The sequence below is a fragment of the Jaculus jaculus genome, chromosome 3, assembly GCF_020740685.1.
Source record: "Jaculus jaculus isolate mJacJac1 chromosome 3, mJacJac1.mat.Y.cur, whole genome shotgun sequence".
NCBI lineage: Eukaryota > Metazoa > Chordata > Mammalia > Rodentia > Dipodidae > Jaculus > Jaculus jaculus.
Window position 1 is genome coordinate 136,069,155 of NC_059104.1, and position 12,002 is coordinate 136,081,156.

Consider the following 12,002-nt stretch of genomic DNA (forward strand, 5'->3'; position numbering starts at 1 on the left):
CTAAGGGAAAATTGGGACATCTTCTACGATAAACTTAATTCTTCTCAAGGAAAATCACCACCTTAGAGGAAAGACATTTTACTTTGTTCCAAGACAGCCCCTTCTACTCAAGGCTCTAACTAAACCCCAGGCACAAGTCTACTTTGTCCCCACCATGAACACTAGGTGTTCATGACTGCTATAATGCATCTCTTACCCTTTTCTAATCCCAACCCCTTAACCCCTTTCCAAGGTCATTCATCTTAGGTTTGCTCTATCACTACATTGAACTACCCTGGGCTCACTGTAGTCTGGTGGTTTTTGTTTTGTTTTGTTTTTCCTTCGAGGTATGGTCTTGCTCTAGCCCAGGCTAACCTGGAATTCATTATAGTCTCAGACTGGCCTCAAACTCACAATGAGCCTCCTACCTCTGGCTCTGGAGTAAGTGCTGTAATTAAAGGTGCATGCCACCATCCCTGGCTGTAGCATATTTAGGATGAGCTACACCTTTTCAATTAGCTAATGAAACTCCCTGTAATCACACCAGCTGTTCTTACTATCACAGTCCAGGGGAGAGCAAACAAATCTGAGGATGTACCCAGCTCAATGATGCTGGCAAGACAAAATTTTAGTGGGTGGAAGTAACTCAAAACAAAGCACACATGACAGAAACCACACGTGGCCTGCAGAGCTTAAAAATATTTACTATATGGCTTTATTGAAAACATTTTCTTTGCTACAGACTTCTTGTTAGACTTGTCCTTTTATTTATTAATACATTTATTTTAATATATTTTGTTTTATTGAGGATTTCACTGTCTGAACATCTTGCATACTGGTTGTAATAGATTATATCTCCTCCACTCTCAATGCACTGAGGACCTTCCTCAGTGGGATTATTGGTATTTACTGTGAATCATGAATGCGCCAGTTATTCTCAGGGAGGAGGAAAATGCAACAGAATACACCTTCCCCTCAGAGCTCTTACATTCTTTCTGTCCCCTCTTCTGCAATGTTCCCTGAGCCTAGGAGGGTAGAAGTCTCCTTTAATGTTGACCCTTGGCTCTCTCTCTCCCTGGTAAAGCCTGCCTTCCTATTGCTTCTCATATGGAGTGTGTGAGAATGAGGGAATTGCGGTGGTGGTGGTGGGGGGGGTGTCTCAGTTACGTTTGCATTGCTGGCACAGAACACGAGACCAAAAACAGCTTGTGGGAGGATAGGGTTGATTTTGGCTTACTGATTCTAAAGGAAGCTCCATGATGACAGGGGAAAATGATGGCATGAGCAGAGGGTAAACATCATCTCCTGGTCAACATCAGGTGGACAACAGCAGCAGGAGACTGTGCCAAACACTACCAAGGGGAAGCTGGCTATAGCACCCATAAGCCTCCTCCAACAGCACACCTCCAGCAAGAATGCAATTCCTAAATGGCCACCAGCTGCGAACCTAGCATTCAGAACACATGAGCTCTGAAAATACCTACTTTAAACCACCACAGGGGCAAATCATATTTTAAAAGTGAATAAAAAGAAACAAAGAAGTAAGAAGGACAGAAAGAAACTCTTTTGATCTAATTATAAGAACAAAGTGAGGTGGAATGTGCTACACATTCATCTGGGCCAAGTGTTAAAAGAAGAGTGACACAAGGGTCACATGAGATGCCCTGAGAAGCCCAGCACATTCAGCACACATGTGGGAAAGAAGCTCCGAGAAAGGACTGGGAGGGTTAAGGCTTTTGGAAAATTTACTGGAGATGGAAACTGGCATAGACTAAAAGGAAAGTGGACAAGGTATGAGGATGGGTGGGAAGCATAAAGAGAGGCATGGAAGTGAGAAGATAAATATGGTGTGCTTGTGGGTTCAGTGGTGCTTGGACACCAGGGGGAGAGGAGCAGAGGCCCTGGCATAAACAGGCATGGGGATGAGCATAAGGAATGTGGACTTTGCTGGAGGACAAAGTGGAGTCTCCTAAGGAGCCTTCAGAAACCACAGGAAAGGAGATCTTGGCTAAGCAAACAAGGCATCACTGGATTGTGAAAGAGAAAGTATGAAAGAATTTGAGGAAAACTCCAGAGACATTTTAGGGAAAACAGGTAGGCTTGATTGGGTATGGAAAACAATAAAATAGGAAAAAGTCTAAGTTAATTTTAAGCTTTTATACCAGTATTCTAAGTATGGAGATGTCAAGGTCAAAAAATTATTTTTCTAGAAAAACATATTAAAATTTATTTTTAGAGAAAGCAAGAGCAAGAGAGAGAGAGAGAGAGAGAGAGAGAGAGAGAGAGAGAGAGAGAGAGAGAGAATATATGAACTGGCATGCCCAAGCCGCAGTCTCTGCAACTGACCTCCAGACGCTTGCACTACCTAGTGCACATGTACAACATTGTGTTTGTATCATCATTGTGCATCTGGCTTACATGGGATCTGCAGAGAAATTGAACATGAGTCCTTAGGCTTCACAGGAAAGTACCTCAACTGCTAAGCCATCTCTCCAGCCCAACATATTAAAATTTAATCAATGTATTCAAACTACACTATTGATAGATCACCTATTTAAAAATATTTTTTAAAATACTCATCAAAATTCATATGGGAGCAAAGTAAATAATTCTGATCATGATTTGAAAAATTTACCTGTCACTGGGAAAAGGTTGTTTATATGAGATACAGAATTCTGGGTAGACTGTTCATTTCTTTCCAAATGTTGAAAATGTATTATTTTTCTAGTGTTTGTAAATATCATTCTTCTCTACGTAGCATGTCATTTTTCTTTAGGTACTTTTAAGTATTTTATTTTTGATCATTAGCAGATTGACTGTGATGTATGAACAAATGGCACTTTATAAATCTATAAAACTGTCTTTCACCAAATTTTCTAAGTTTTGACTATTTCATCTTCAAATTGAAGAGAGCTCTTAAAATTGGGTAGATATAGTAGTCTTTTTACTTATTTTAAGATATGCATGGTTTTGGAAGCAAAAATTATAGCAGTGTTGAGAATGATTTTCATAGATGAAAATGAACTACTCGTGACACATGTAACACAAGGGTCAGCAGAGAAAAGCAAAAGTATGTATAATGCAATCCATAACTAAGTAAAAATAAATACAAAAGAGATAAATTCAAAAAGCTAGTAAGTAAATTAAAGTAGAATAATAAAAACACTCATATACTATAAAACAAAGACAAGAAAGGGAAGCAGAGTAATGAAAGCAGAGGAAGAAACAAGAAAACAAATTTCAAAACAATATGCTTAAAATTTTAATAAGATTAATAATGGCATTAAATGTGAATAGCCTAAGTACATCAATTAAAAGAAATTGTCTAGGGCTTGAGAGATGTCTTAACTGCTAAGGCACTTGTTTGTAAAACCAAAGGACCCAGGTTCAATTCCCCAGTACCTACATAAAGCTAGATGCACAAGATGGCACATGCATCTGGAGTTAATTTTCAGTGGCTAGAGACCCTGGCACACCCATTTTCTCTCCCTCCCTCCCTCTATCTCAAATAAATAAATAAATAATTAAAAAAAAAAAAAAGAGATTGTCTGGCTGGGCGTGGTGGCACATGCCTTTAATCCCAGCACTTAGGAGGCAGAAGTTCAGAGGATCACTGTGAGTTTGAGGCTAGCCTGAGACTACAGAGTGAGTTCTAGGTCAGTCTGGGCTAGAATGAAACCCTACCTCAAAAAGAAAAAAAAAAAAAAAAAAGATATTGTCTGATTGAACTAAAAAAACAAAGTGAGGTCAGAGGAAGAGATTGAGTAAAGGAAAGGTGGAGAAAAAGCTAATCAAAATCTAAGAGGACATAAATAAATCATATGAAAACCTACTTTTTGCAGACAATGGAACACTCAGGAGTCATAGATTGGTGCTAGAAAATTTCAGTGCCAGGGATGGGGATACCTTCCAGTGAGTTGCTGGCCAGGGAGGTCCCCGATGCCCCCTCAAACACATAGGCACTTGGTTTCCTACCAGGAATAGATGGTAAGACCCTATTGCTGAAGACTCCACATATTTGGGCGGCAAGGCCGCTGAGCAATCCTGCTGGAACTGAGCTGATAATCTCCTCTATGCAGACCAGCTGACAAAAAGCTAGAAGAAGCCATTCTGCATGCAGTTCAATGGGAGAGAGAGAAATCACCAGTGAAGTTACTCAACAGTGGACACTGCAAGCCTTATATTTGACCAGCCATGCCAAATGAGCCAACGGGTGCAATAGTGGCTTGTCTGTCATGGTGGAAACCAACTGCCCTCTAATTGGACTGGAGGCCTGTCCATGGGAAGGAATACATCCCTGATACGGAAAACTTAAAACAGGGGTAGTCATGAGCCCTAGGAGTGTAATGTCTGCTGCTATCTGGCTAAATGTATATACCATGCTCATCAAACTGCCCTGTAAGCACTTCTCTTAATGTTCATACTCTTATATTAATGCTACTCTCACTTTCGGTAGAGAATCTTCTCTTTTCAGATGGCAGTGACCTTGGGATGACTCAGAAGGCATCATGATGCTGAAAAGAGGTGACTGGAGTGCTCAGTACTGCAATATCTCTATTGCACCTTCCAAGGCTCAGTGTCTGTTGTAGAAGAAGTGACAGAAAGAATATAAGAGCCAAAGGAAGGATAGGACTCCTTACAACGTGCTCCCCCCAAACACAAAATGGCCTGGATATCCATGACCTCACAGTACCTGACACTACGTACCCAAGACCATCATAACAGGAGGAAAAGATCATGACATTAAAATAAAAGAGAGACTGATTGAGAGGAGGAAGGGATGTGATGGAGAATGGAGTTTCAAAGGGGAAAGTGGGGGGGCATTACCATAGGATATTTTTTATAATCATGGAAGTTGTTAACAGAAAAATTGAAAAGAAAAAAGATACAATAATATTCTATCTATAAAGGATTTATTATAATTACAAAAACATAGGGGCTGGAGAGATGACTCAGTATTAGAGTTGCTTACTTATAAGTTGCTGGCCCGAGTTCAATTCCCTAGCACCTACATAAAAAACCACACCCAAAGTGGCCGACTGCCTGAGATCCCAAAGTGATAGGATCCATCCAGCAATGGGAGATGTTTGTGACAAAAACAAGAGACTTTGTATCAAAGTTTTTAATCCCAGCACCCAGGAGGCTGAGGTAGGAGAATCTGTGTGAGTTCGATGGCACCCTGAGACATGGTAAATTCTAGGTCAGCCTGGACTAGAGCAAGACCCCACCTCCAAAATAAACAAAGATGGAAGAGGACAGAGTTCTATCTAGGTTGTCCTCTGGTCTCCATATGCATGCCACAGCACAAGCATACCCATACACACAAATAAATATATATATAACAATATCGATTAAAAAAAAAAAATATATATATATATGGTAAATATATATGCAAACATCTATTCTGTCCTCCAAGACAGATCCTGTGTACAAATCCTCTGTACAAAAACTATTAAATTGCACTATACTACTAAAAGCAACCAATTCAGCATTCTGGAAACTAACAACTTCAGAAACAGAGAAGCAGTTATCATGAGAAAAACACTCCCCCTGTAGGTAAGAAAGAGTGCAGTCTGACGTATTTGCGGGGCTCACTCCCCTCCTGTCCTCCAACCCAGCTGGAGAGCACAGGCATAGCTCTAGCACAGCAGGTGAGGCTGCAACAAGCGGCAGCTTCACTGCCACAGGGGCTGACTTGATGTGGAAGGAACTGCATCCAAGGGTGGCACAGTACTAAAGAGCCATCTTGGTCAAAAATCACACATGAAAAGCCAATGATATTACAAAGCTGAGTTATGGTCCTTGAGGAAACTGATGAGCCAAAGATTTAACAAGTAGGCATGAAATGTGAAAGAGTCCTCAGGGAATACGGCAGGCTCTTCACATATCCCAGACTGATTAGGGAAAGTGGGCAAGCACGATGGGGAGATCGTTCATACATGCAGAGGGGAAGCAGTGCTTGGCTGACAATAAAGCTGATGTAAGCCTGAAACAGGCCTGAAGTTTAAATACGCTCCAGCCTCTACAAACAAACCTATCAGTGACAGCCTTATCAGGGAGAAGGCCTCAATTTTCTAATGGATGCAGACTCAGGGACAAATCCTAAAAGTCAAGCTTAAAAGTTAAAATACAAATAAAAAGAAAAAACACGAATGCAGATACCAGTGGTCACACACTATGGGAAAAATGAATTTAATTTCAGTTAAAAGATTAGTGAAAATTAAAGAAATGAAACAAACAGAATTAACAATCCTCATGGAAGAAAAATATCAAAATTCCATGTCACTATAACATATTATTTAAAAAGTCAAGTTGAAAAGAAACTAGAAGACATGCACCAGAACAGGGAAGTGTCATCTAAACTCAGGAAAGCAGAAGTACAAAAGTCTAGAAACTGATGCCAAGTGAACCCAGATGTTGGCTTAGCATCAATCCATCCATCCATCAATCAATCAATCAATCAAATCAATCCATAAGTAAACAGAGTTAAATGTAGCTTAGTGTTTCAAGGCTTGAAAGAAAATAGTTTATAAAAAATCAAGGGAGGGGCTGGGAAGATGGCCTAGCAGTTAAGGGAGCTTGCTTGCAAAGACTGCTTTCCTAGGTTCAATTTCCCAGCCACACATGTAAGCCATATACAAGCTTATAGCAGGAAGAGGCCCTGACTGCTACCTCACCCCCAAACACACATGTGTAGATAAATAAATAATTTCTTTCTTTTTTTTTTTTTTTTTTTTGGTTTTTCAAGGCAAGGTCTCACTTTAGTCCAGGCTGACCTGGAATTAACTATGTAGTCTCAGGGTGGCCTTGAACTCATGGTGATCCTCTTACCTCTGCCTCCCAAGTGCTAGGATTAAAGGCGTGCGCCACCACGCCCGGCAATAAATAATTTCTTTAATGCAAGAGAACGAGAGCAAGAGAGCAACAGAGAGAGAGAGAGAGAACTGGTGTGCCAGGTCTTCAGCCACTGTCACTGAACTCCAGATGCATGCACCACCGTGTGTGTGTGTGTGTGTGTGTGTGTGTGTGTGTGTGTGTGTGTGTGTGACCTTGTGTGCTTGCATCAGCTTGTGTTTATGTGAGAGCTGGAAAGTTGAGCATGGATCCTTAGACTTTATAGGCAAGCACTTTAATCGCTAAGCCATCTCCAGCTTTCAGCATTCTTTTTAATAAAAGCATATGGTTATTTTAGCTAATAAGCTCAACATTTTTGACAACTTCAAAAATACTTAATTGCTGTAGCACCTTGACATTAATTAATTGGCTAAGTTTCAGCATGCTCCTTTTAGAATTCTGACAAAAACCTCCTCTTTTCAGCTAGGGCTTCTGGTCACTAAGCTTTTCTGCCCTGTTCCAACCTTCATGAAGTAAACATCACTCCTTAACTCTTACTTCTGTAACATCCCTTGAGCTATTCTAACTTCCCAGTTGTTGGCCACTGTTTACTATTACACTGAATACACAATTATTTAAAACATTTCAGCTACCTGAACAGTATTGAAAATGATTTCATTATTGCCACATAGTAATTACTGAGACTAGCATGAAAATAGAACTGGGGTGCCAAACATCAAAGAAAAAACAGTAAGTCTCCTTTAAAGCATCATTCTATGATGATGCACACTGGGCAAACCTAGAATTTAATGGAGTGGGAAGGAAGCCACCCACTCCAGGCCAGCCAGTGACCACAAAGTCAATAACAAGGCTTGCTATTTTGAAGTCTGGCTTTTTCCGGAGCCACTAAAAACAGCTCTAATTTAAGCTCCAACACACTCTGGGCTAAGAACATGCAAAGAAGTAAATGACAGTATTTCAATACTAAATTTCATTCTCTACACAGTAAGCCTCCTTCTTTATACTCACTTGGTGTCTTATTTCAAAGGTATGTTCCTTGGGGAGATAGAAATTTTCAAACTATAACTCTGCTACTGGTTATCAGCTGCACAACTCTAGGTTACTTACTCAACTATTAGATCACTGGTTTGTTGGAAACAAACAAGCAAGCATTTGTAAAACTGAGACAGAATAGCACCTACCTCGAGAGGTCAATGATGTGATTGTATGAAATGCACCATATGATTAAATTCAATTACACATGGCAGAAAAATAAGTATTTTTAATTTTCGGTTCAGAATACTACACAAATTTCTAAAGGTACAATCTGAATAGAAATATATTTAAAATTATATAATTGATGCATTTGTCATGAAAAAAACACAAACACATCATATCTGTGTATGTTTATGACTAACAGAGAAAGGAGCTCTTGGAAGATAGAATACTTTCTTTGGTCAAAAAGTTAAAAAATTAGAAAAGCATGCTCACTGGGGGCAAGTAGATGCCAGGAAAGAATGCTCACAGGGGTGCTCAGTGGGAGTCAAGTGAATGCTGGGAAAGTGTGCTCATTGGGGGCAGGTAGGGAAGTGCTGGCTCCCCAGAGAAGACATCTTGGGACATGTTCACGAACAGGGAGACTTATACAATTATTGGTCCCAGACTGTACTATGACTATGATCCAACTCCTAAAGTGGGATTCTCGCTTTCCCCTTGCTCTGTCTGCCAACAGTGGCCCTAGCCAAGTCTATTACCAAGGACTAGGAAGCAAGTACCGGGGTGAAAACAAGACCCTGGATGGTCACTGAGTTGGCTAGGCATTCAAGGCCCCAACCAGAATGTTCAGGAGAATAAATATACATGAAAGACTGGGCTCATACTCAAGAGGACCCAGCCAAAACTTGTGAATATACCATCTTCCCACTCCTACCTTGACCAACCCTGAACAAAGAGATCAGCACACATTGCACAAGAGATACTAATTGTTACATTCTCAGCAAATCAAGAGAACTGCCTCATGATAGGCAAACCACAATACAAAATAAAGAACACAAGACACCAAAGCTAAAAGATCCTCATGAACAACACCTAGTCCAATAATAATGGAACACTCTATTGCAAACCTAGAGGTAACTCCAGCCATAGAACCGCCCCCCCAAAAAGCTATTTAAATATATTCAGCAAACAAAGCAAAAAGATGGAAGAATTAGTGGGGAATTGAAATAAACTTACAAAAGGATTTAAAGCATGGTTGAATGAAGAATAAAAATAATTCAAGAGTGAACTCAAAGTATGGCTTAAGGAAACAGAAACCAGTAAAAGGAATTCAAGACACATCTAAAAAAATTGAAAATAATCAAAAAGATCTTGATGGAAGGTTAAAGGACATGGAGGCGAACCAAAAAAAAAAAAAAAAATCTCAGTGGGCAGTGGGATAGACCTAATGAAGATACAATCAAATGAGAAACAAACTCCAACAGACAAGCAAGTCTAATCAAGAAATGAAATTGGAATTCCACAAATAGATGGAGATGCTGAAAAAAAAGTAACAGACAACAATGAAATAACTTTTAAAAGGGTCCCCCAAAAGCTTCACCAACAGAATACCCATATGGAGGACAGACTACCAGAACTTGAGGACAAGACAGAGGAAATATTCCAGTAGTCCAAAATCACTGATAAATCCCCAAAACAAACAAACAAACAAAAAGAAAACATGTGAACAGAATATGAGGGAAGTGTGGGACACCTTAAAAGACCAAATGTTCAGATCACTAACATACAAGAAGGGGGAGATACACAGGCCAAATTATTGAAGAAAACTCCCCAAACCTCAAAAACAGGGCCCCCCAAAGTACAAGAGGCACTCAGAATACCAGACAGGACCTGAGAAAAAATTCCCCACATCACATTATGAAGAGTCAGAACTCTCAACACTGAAAACAATGGAAGACCACATGATCATCTCAATATATTCATAAAAGGCCTTCAACAAAATTCAACATCCCTTCATGATTCAAACACTGGAAAAGACAGGGATGGAGGACCTATACTTTAACATAATAAAGGTAATATACCACACACCTAAAGCCTGTATCATATAAAACAGGGAAAAATTCAAAGCATTCCCATTAAGGTCTGGAACTAGGCAGGGGTACCCACTCTCACCACTGCTTTTCAATGTAGTAGTTGAAGTCTTAGCTCAAGCAATAAGACAAGAGAAAGACATAAAAGGGAAATAAACTGGAAAGGAAGAAATTAAACTTACCCTATTAACAGATGACATGATTTTATACTTAAGAACACCAAAACACTCCACCAAAAAAACCTCCTAAAGTGATTACATGTTTTTAGCAAAGTGGGAGTACATAAAATCAACATAAATCACTAGCCTTACAGTGTAATATAGATCAGTGCTAACAATATGGAAATAGAAATCAGGGAAGATGTCCTATTTACAATAGGTACACAAAAAATAGTAAATACCTTGGAATTTCCCTAAGCAAGGAAATAAAAACCTATACAACATGGAAGAAGACATAAGGAGATAAAATGACTTTCCACGCTCATGGATCAGAAGAATAAACATTATTAAAATGGCCATCCTACAGAAAGTAATATACAGATTCAATGCAATTCTAATAAAAAATCCCAGCAACAGACTTCCGGTTAAGATGGTGGCATAGGTATCACGCCAAAGCAGCCTAGGGTGGACAAAGACAAAAAAAGCTCAGCAAAATATACACTTTTACTAAAAAGTGAGGTGTGTAGGAAATTGAAACGACATCAGAGAAGTAGAAGAGATCCAGAGCATCCAGAGCCCGCACAGGCCGGCAAAACCAGCCCTGGCAGGTCCGCTGACCGTGGCGGCAGAGCACCAAAAGCTGCCAGGCTCGGCTGGAGCCGCAGGAAAAGCCAGGTGAGGGGAGCTTCCACTCACACCGGCACTCTCCGCAAACTCTAGAAACGTTTAGGGAGAGCGGCATTGAACAATGGAGGAGCAGATCACAAGGTAGAAGAACACGTGGAACAGCAAGAGAACTAGAGCAGCTGCGGCTCCCTCCCCTCCCCCACCGCCTGTGCCCAGCTCCAGCTAACAGAGCAGCAGTCCCGGGACCCGGCCACGCCAACTTGAGCCGACAGCAGGACCCAAGCAGGAGCAGAGTCCGGCAGCAATATCAGTGGCACCGGCACCAGCAGCAGCGGCCCCAGCAGTGGCAGATCCAGTAGCGGCAGCTTCAGCAGCAGCAGTGACAGATCCAGCAGCAGCAGCTTCAGAGGCAGCAGCAGCAGATCCAACAGTGGCAACTACAGCAGCAGCAGCAGCAGATCCAGTAGCAGCAGCTTCAGCAGCAGCAGTGAAGGACCCAGCAGCGGCAGCTTTAGCAGCGGCAGCAAAAGATCCAGCAGTGGCAGCTTCAGCAGCAGCAGTAGCTTCAGCAGCAGCAGTAGCAGTTCCAGCACCGATCTGCAGGGCCACAATTGCCAGGCTTGGTTTGCCCCGCAAGAAAAGCCAGTGCCCAGCTCCAGAAATCAGAACAGCAGCCCAACGATCCAGCCCGCAACTTGACTGAGACCAAAAATCATCCAAAAAATGTAACTGGGATTGCACAAGGGACGGGTCTCACTTGGTCACAAGCTGACTTGGATCCCTCAACTAGACCAGAAATCTTAACCTCTTTGTTAATAGAGGATCTGGTTGTTACAATAACTACTCTTGCATAAATACTCCGTGCTGTTTTTGATTGAATGTGTACAGTGTTTAGTTAAAATTTTAGAATCTACCTGTACTTTATTCCAATCAGCCTACTTGAATACTCCCATAGCAGGGAAACTCAACCTTTGTAGGAACACCTTTGTAGATACTCTGAGAGTCTTAAGAGCCACACCTAACACCTTAAGCTTCTACCCTGAAGCTATATAACATCAAATCAATTGATACAGCTAAGAATACCCAGCTAGCTAGAAAATCCAAGCATTAACTTAATCCAAGATGCAAAAAATATACATTATAACACAAGAAACACTAAAAAGCAAGACAAAATAAATCCACCTAAAAGTATTAATGCATCAGAAATAACCTCCAGTGAGAATGAGTTAGAGGAAATGCCTGAGAAAGATTTCTAAAGAATGATTGTAAATATGTTCAAAGAAGTCAAAGAACAAATCAAAGGAATCAAAGAAGAAAT

At 40.7% G+C, this 12,002-nt stretch overlaps 1 protein-coding gene across 5 annotated transcripts in view; it reads right to left on the bottom strand.

Annotated features, from left to right (window-relative positions):
- The window catches only part of Lrrc28 (leucine rich repeat containing 28), a 143,944-nt gene that overhangs the window by 50,220 nt on the left and 81,722 nt on the right, over nucleotides 1–12,002 (bottom strand). The gene's annotated exons all lie outside the window — the stretch shown is intronic.